Here is an 8310-nt window from a genome sequence, read left to right on the forward strand (position 1 = left end):
ATCTACCTCATCAGGTACTACTCGCAAAGTAGTGATTCACAAACCCACTCATTTTGAACTCAGAAAGAGCTCTTTATGAAGCAGCACAGATTAATGTATCTAATTCTATCATATGCAATCCAGGAAAAAGCAACAATTAAGTAAGATACATAATTATAGCATTTACATGTAATATAAAACTATAACTGAAATGTACAATGTATAAGTGTATAGAAAACAAGAATGAAGAACTAAGAATTAGGGTTTAACGTTTTTATTAAAATCCTTTGCTAACTGTTAACTGATTTTGTCACCTAAAAATAACAATAAAAGCATAAGCAAACGCCAAACATTTAAGACAAATCTTATTTATTTTATTTTTTTTTAGGCGAGGCAATCCCTGGTTGACCTCACAGATTGCAAGGTCCTTGTCATCTTACGATCCCTTATTTTTTTATTTTTTTACGCCTACAGCACCTGGTCTTCCTAGATGGTCTCCCATCCAAGTACTAACCAGGCTTGAACCTGCTTAGCTTCCAAGATCAGATGGGATAGGACTTGTTCAGGGTGGCATGGCCAGAGACAAGACAAATATTAGAACTGGAAAAATTCTACCAAATGTGCTCTGTTGGAAAAATGTTATTTATTTTTGCCTGTGGTACTTTTTGAATCTTTGTCCAAATATGACACAAAAACTAAGAAGAGAAATCCACAGACAGCAGCAATTTGGAATTAAAATATCTAGAATTCTAGAATCTAAGAAAAATTTTGCCTTGAGGGGCTGAGGAAATGTGTTGCTTTTTAAGAGAAAGCAACTGTATTTATTTCCTTGCCAGGCTAAAAAATGAGCCTAATTATAATGTGAAACAGTAATAGTAATGACATACCTATATGTAAAACAACATATATAGTAAACAAAAAGCCACTGATTTTCAACACGTTTTACCATTTGTAAAACATTCTCAGATTAGAAAACATTTTTTACATGTATTTGGTCCTCACAATAACTTACTTGACGGTAACTGTCATTCTAATTTTACAGACGAAAAAGCAGGCTCAGAGATAATAAACTGCCCATGCTCATACATTCAGAGACCCAAGACTTGATCCTGTACTCAGAATGCAGATCTGATACTCCTACATCAAAAAAAATCAAGTTTGAAGTAGAAACAAAGAACCTCAGCTCAGCTACTCAAGAACATGCCTAGAAGTAAAATACCCGGAAGTTAAATGACAGAATAAATTTATGTTTAGCACCTACTATATCCAAGATGTGAATAAGATGTAATCCTAATCATTAAAAATATATCTGGGCCAGACCGTGGAAGACCTAAGCAGTTTGAAAGATACAATCAAAGGCCTAGAGCGGCGGTCCCCCGACCTTTTGGCACCAGGGACCGGTCGGTGCTCCTATGATTATCTAACGTCTGATGATCTGAGGTGGAGCTGAAGCAGGGATGCTAGCCAGCGCTGGGGAGCAGCTGCAAATACAGATGAAGCTTCGCTAGCTCATGGCTCACCTCCTGCTGGTGGCCCAGTACCGGTCCATAGCCCAGGGATTGCGGACTCCTGGCCTAGATACCTAGAACTTCAAAAATCTCCAGTAACCTGTCCTGTCCTGGTCAAATAACTCGACACTTATTTGAACAATCTGGTCCATTTCTGGTAGCTCTAAACACGGAAAAGTGTTTTCTATTTCTGAGCTGAAACCTGCTCCCTAACTTCACAGAACAACAAAAAAGGCCAATTCCTAAATTTTATTCTATAGGGCAAGATAAAACCATTACCTGATAAAACCACTAATTTAATTCGATAGCTCTGGTTATAGCACTATGAACAGAATAGAGGAGCAGAAACTGAACACAGGGCAAACTTAAGAGCCTTTCTATATTTTTATAAGAGATCATAAGCAAAAAGAAGTAGGTAAATGATTAGCTGTGGCTCTGCTATTCCTAGTTAACTACTTAATAGTAGTTTGGTAATCTGCTTTTCCACTTAGAAATAAATTGCTACTTTTTATAATAAAATTGGAACAAAGGAGGGTTGAAATGCAGATACCAATCAAAATGAAAATGATAGATACTGTATACAAAGTTTATTTATTTTTATTTTTTTTACACCTATAGCATCCGGTCTTCCTAAGTGGTCTCCCATCCAAGTACTAACCAGGTTTAACCCTGCTTAGCTTCCAAGATCAAATGAGATCAAGTGTGTTCAGGGTGGCATGGCCATAGAGTGTATGCAAAGTTTAGATAGCAAGAGAAAGCATCAATATTATCAATGAAAAGAGCAAATGAGAAATAGCAGGGCAGAGTCAACTACAGAACCTGAATTGCCATCTCACATCTCACATGACACACACAAGAATCATTTATTTAATAAATATTTATTCATTACCTATACAGTATTAGGCCTGATCCTAAATACAGAAAGGTAAACAAGGCCAATCAGTTTCAGACTTCATGGAGCTTATACTACGGAAGGAAAGACAGAATACAAAAAATTTTGAGTATCAAAATTGAAGAGGGAGAAGTCAGGATGCTATATTGCTATGAGAGAACTGGATGAGAGAACCAGCATTACAAATCCACGTGTTTAAAAAAGCCCTAAGCATAGACAATAATTTAAAAAATACACAAACACACACATACACACGTGTGTGTATGTGTGTATATATATATATTTGATTTCTTAATGAGGTCAAGAGTAGCACTCAAAGACAGTGTCACTTGTACACTAGTATAATGGGGGAGGGAACCGCCTGCAGGGGCTGATATAGTTACCTGGTGAGAGAAAGTCTACGTATACTTTAGTGGTTCACTTCCTTTAGTATTTCACCTCCACTAAAGTAGACTCAATGGAATCATTTTTGTCTTACAATTTTGACCACACATGTCTATCCCTAAATATATAAAGGCAGAAGATGAAGGGCTCAGTAAAGGGGCTAGTCACTTTCAGAATTTTGGCTGATGTCTACCTATCTATAACACAAAACCTACTAAAATACTTAATTTTACCTTTTGTAAATACTGGAATTTAATTTTTTTTTAAATTGTACATATATGTAGTATTGTACCGTGTCAAGAAACTTTTAAGATATTTGTGAATCAAATTAACTATATTTCCTCTAAACAATCTTTATAGTCCTATCAGCTACTATTTGTCATCAAAAAGACAGTACTAAAGCAACATGATGGGCTAAATAGGTGGTTAACCACCTATTAATACTTAACCATCTTTTAATACTATTCCTATGAAAAATGCTCCAAAGAACAAATTTAAAACTTTTCAGAACAGACATTCACAAATCAGGGCCAGTCATGGTTTCATTAGTGCTTATGTGAGATTAAAAACCAACAATTCCAACAAGGTTTTTTAAATATTAAATTGTTCTACTAATTTTATTTCAACTACAAGTTAAAATATGCTGTCATTCCTTCTATACACTTCTTCATTTGAAATGGACAAATGGACAACCTGCAATCACACCAAGCAATAAAGAGCCAATCACACCAAGCTACCTAAAGAGCAAGGGTCAGCTGAGATGAGCAAGGGCTGAGGCTCTGTCCCTTTGAGAAGGTTCCTTCCTTGTAGTATGGGTGTGGTTAGGCCTTGGCCAGACAAGCAGCACAATATCAGCCCTCTAGTTGATACTGCTTTCTGGGGTGAATACTGATCATGCATACATAGCCAATTGAAGATTACTGACTCTAAATCTCAAATATGGGAAGGCCTTAAAAATCACCTCATCTATCCTTTAATACAGCAGAAACCGAAGTCTAAAAAATCACTTGCCCATGGTTACAATTACTAGCTGATAATATATAAAAATGTGGGTATGGTGGCAACATAGCAAGAATTACCTGTTTCCCATTTCAAATGTATTGCTTTGGGATAAAACTTTTCATTTCAATGCTTTGTTTCTTGAGTGGTTAGCATCCAAAGGGGGGAGGGGGAGAAAGACCAGAACTACAGATACTAATAATTTATATAAAAGGAATACCCTCCAATCAACTTTTCTTAAAAACACTCTTTGTGACAGGGGACACCAAAGCAAACAGACTATAAGTAACCTATTTATTTACACTTCTCCCTTTATTTCCTTGAATGTTCAAAATAGCACTGCTAATTTTTAACAAGATGAATCAGTTCTAAATATCTTCCTGGGCTTAAAACAATTATTATTTGTTTAGAGTAAGGAGGCAATGAAACTAGATTCTTGCCTATTCCCATGACAAACTCCTAGTCTTAGGAGTTCCTGCCCTGTCTTGCCCAACCAACCAACAGGAGCTTATTCATTTAAAAAAACTACACTCTGGTATATCTTAAGTCTCAGAATCAGCATTTCCTGAAATAGCCTCACTTTACACCATCTGGGACATGAGATAACTCTACAGCCAAAGCTATTTACTTACTCACAAATAAAAAGAGTAGACAAAAGGAAATCCTTGGTACTGATGTATGCAGTTCTCGGGGAGAAAAAGAAGATTTCTTAAGTAAATTCTACACTGAAAACATTTGTAGGCAGGTCTATTTTTCTTGTTTTTCTCTACAGTCAAATCAAGTACTTAGCCCTCTTACCCCGTCCTGAATTCTTATAATTCCTTTAATTTCTCTCCCTAAAGGGAGAAGTTTTATTTATTTTTGTTGGATCTCCAACCTGTCCTTAAACATTTAGCTAAAAGAAATTTATTCATTCTAGTAGTAAGAAGGATCCATGTGTTTATGTTACCATTTATAAATGTATTTCTTTTTCCCATTAGAGATATTAAAGTCAGCATAGGAGGTACATAGTAGACAATTAATGTTTGTTGAATGAACACATTAAAAATACAAGATTGACAATTTATAAGTTGAATCAGCCTTGCTAATACTTTTCAAATATACAGCCTAGGAAAACAAAAATAAACACAGAAATCTAATTAATTCTATTAACAAAGTCTGGACTCAGTCACATTTACCAGTTTTTACTTCTTTTTGCTATCCCAAGCTCTTCCTACTATAGTAAATTAAGAGAATACAAATGACAGATGATTGTAAATAAAATCAGAGTTCTATCAGAAATTTATGTGAACTAAAGAAAAAAACATTATAAATTCTAATGTCTGATTTTTATTACGGCTGCTATGATATTTTTTAGATCCTGGAGATACAACTGTTGTATAATTTACAGTTCACAAAATTCTCAAAGAGCCAAGTATTTCTAATATAGGTTAACCTTGCTTTACACATAAGCAAGATCCAAAAAATTATAACTTTTAGCAGAAAATGCAACTTTTTCTATGGGTGCAAGAGTGATGCAGTTTCCAAATGTTAGGCGGCCTAAGCCATTACAATTACTTCAGTGCCTATATAAAACACACATTCTCAAGACTACTTAACTCAGAATCTGCAACGAAAGGTAAGGAAAGCTGTATTTTTTGCAGAAAGCCCAAATGATTCTCATGAACTGGGCAGGCTGAAAACCACTGGTATAGAAAGAACACTGGCTAGAGTCAGAAGTCCTAGCTGCTAAGGACAGTCTCAGAGACATGTAAAATTAAAATTGACTAAGCACCTGAAATAAGGTTTTTGGTTCTGACTTTCGGGAAGTTTCACTTAATCACTGGCCTCGTTTCCCCATCAGAAACAGAAATGGGGTAAAATTATATCATCGTAAGGCCCTGAACTCTAAAACTCAGTAATAAAAGTTTATTACACATCAGTATCTACTCTAGGTTCAAAAGCAACCTCATAGGAAATTAAAACATATATATATCTTCAAATCAAAAAATCCTAGTAAAGAGATCCTCAATAGTTGGCTGATTCAAGGTTTCAAGTAACTGACAACCCCTTGTTTTCCCCTCAAGCACTTGGCATCACATATTATACCCATCAGGCTCCTAGAGAAACTGAACTTATTCAAAGGCACTGTAGCTCAGTCTAGCCATTTCACATAACTGGAAAGGTGATATCACAACCTACCTTTCAGCCTTCTCATGTCAAAATGTTGTAGCTACTTCCAAACAAGAGACAAAGGTTTCGAGGAGGAAGCTAGGGCAAAGGAGGCAGAGGAATGAAGCAGAAGATCCTAGACTACAATGAGCTTGAAGCCTTCAAGATATGTCTACATCTCTTTCCTTCCTCTGAAAATTACATTTTCTATAATTCGAGGTCTTTCATTCTACAGTTTTCTTTTTAAATAATGTAGAACTCAACCTCTCTGATTATGCAACGCTGTCGGTTTAGTATTTATTGAATTTTGCACTTAGGGAGATCCAGAAACAATCTCTTATTAAAGGAAAGTGTAATATATGACACTCTGCCATGGGCGCGGGGGGTGGTGGTGGTGGTGGTGGTGGTGGTGGTGGTGCGTAGTGGTGGTGGTGGTGTGTGTGTGTGTGTGTGTGTGTCTGTCTGTCTCTCTCTCTCTCAAGTTTTTAAAGGCTTCCTGAAAATATCAAACAGATAATTGGTGCAGAGAAGTATGGGAAAAGAGCATAACAATTAAGGTCTGATAACAAGGGCTCAATTCTTGGTACTGTCATGTCATAAACCACCATGTCTGATCAAGTCACTTCACTTCTCTATGCTTTAGTTTCTTCTTTAATATGGACAAAAATTGAGCTGTATATTTGAAAGAGATATGGTGAGAGTAAAAGATGAGGTAATTTTTAAATCAAACCACAAATCCTCTATATTGAAGATTTCATTTCACTAAGTTACTAAGCACTGTATTTTTGTACTTTTAAATAACTACTCAAAAAAAGCATACATTCTACAATAAATTATCACCTCATTGGAAGGTCAGCTCCATTAGACCCCAAATTTTTAAATGCACCCTCTCTCTTATACCACCATTTCTGGGTATCTGATACCACTAACTGGTTGAAGGACTCCAGCTTTAGTGTTTTTTAAAATACAAGATAAAAAAAAGATAATTTCAATATCTCTGTAAACATGAATGACAAAATAAGCATTTGCTGAGCTATTAAGTAACAGAGGTTCTAACTAAAATATCAGAAAGCTGTTAAGATGTCTCTGAAAACAGATAACACTGGCAAATTACAGAAAAATGCCTAAATGTATAAATCCTCTAAATTTAACTCCATTTACTTCATCATTTTTTGTTAACCTCTGTAGAGTTACAGACAAGTACTCCTTAACTAATAAGCAGACTTGGTTCTAAACATGCTTATAAATCACTCATTTAAAAGTTACTTTATTTTTCTATATAGGGTTAAGTATCCATAATGTTCTAAGAAAAATGTGAAAATCCACAATGTTACCTAAAGGAAAACAGAAATACTACTGTTTCAATTATACTTAGCCAACATTAATAGCACTATCATTAGAAAGGTGAGTAATATGCAAGGTGATTCTATAACCAGACTTGTCTGGATTCAATATGGATCTACTACTTATTAGTTGTGTGATCCAAGGTAAGTCATCTATCTAACTTCCTTGTGCTACGGTTTTCTCAACTACTGAAATGGGAGTAATAACAGTATTTACTAAGGTTGATGTAAAGATTAAATATGTTATTACGGATAAAGTGTTTAGAACAGTGCATGACACATGGTAATCATTCAATATTTGCTATTACGATTAAGTACATTTTAATCTAAAATGACAAGATCAGATCTCTTTCTAGAAGTCAGGTCTCTGGCATAATAATCTAGCCAGGGGAATCAAGGACTCTTGAAAGCCAGATAAAGAGGGGGAAGATATGTAATTCTTAAACCTCTTTAAACAGCAGAACTGTATTTTATTTGTTTTTCAAAATTTTTATCAAACTTTATATGAGATAAAACACTAAACCACTCATTCATCTGACAAATGTATGAAGTAACTACAACTTACTAGCCCCTACCTCTCACAGAAACTCTTAAACACCCCTCTCTACAATTTAAAAACCAATGCTCTAGTCCAATCAGTACAGTAGCATTATTAACAAAACACTGTGAAGAGCAACAGTGAATGGCATCAAAAATAAGGCTAAGTGCTAGCAAAAGATATCTGGATCCAGATTTTCCTATAATTCAGCTCCAAATCTCCAAATTTACCCTTATACTTGTCATATGTTTACACGTTTAAGAAACTTAAATATTAAGACCTAAAATTTTAAAGCAAAAACAGTCATTATATAATATCTAGGCCAATCTCCAAATTTCACAATTTATAAATAAATAAAAGTCCACAGAAATTCACATTAGGAAACAAAATTGAATGGTGACAGATACTGAGTTACTATATATCCTATTGTACAAGACAAGTTAGTCTGCCAAACTCAACTACTTCAAGACTAACTTGCTCTGTTTTTTGTGTCATCCATGGGTCAATTAGCTTATA

General features: G+C 35.0%; 1 protein-coding gene and 2 pseudogenes across 2 annotated transcripts in view; all 3 read right to left on the bottom strand.

The window, feature by feature from the left end:
* Window positions 1–8310, bottom strand: part of PDCD10 (programmed cell death 10) — a 42028-nt gene that overhangs the window by 25616 nt on the left and 8102 nt on the right. The window lies entirely within an intron of this gene.
* On the bottom strand, window positions 445–563 carry LOC112479050 (annotated as a pseudogene).
* LOC112479105 lies at window positions 2097–2215 on the bottom strand (annotated as a pseudogene).

The sequence above is a fragment of the Pteropus alecto genome, unplaced genomic scaffold (assembly GCF_000325575.1).
Source record: "Pteropus alecto unplaced genomic scaffold, ASM32557v1 scaffold33, whole genome shotgun sequence".
In the NCBI taxonomy this organism is placed as follows: Eukaryota; Metazoa; Chordata; class Mammalia; order Chiroptera; family Pteropodidae; genus Pteropus; species Pteropus alecto.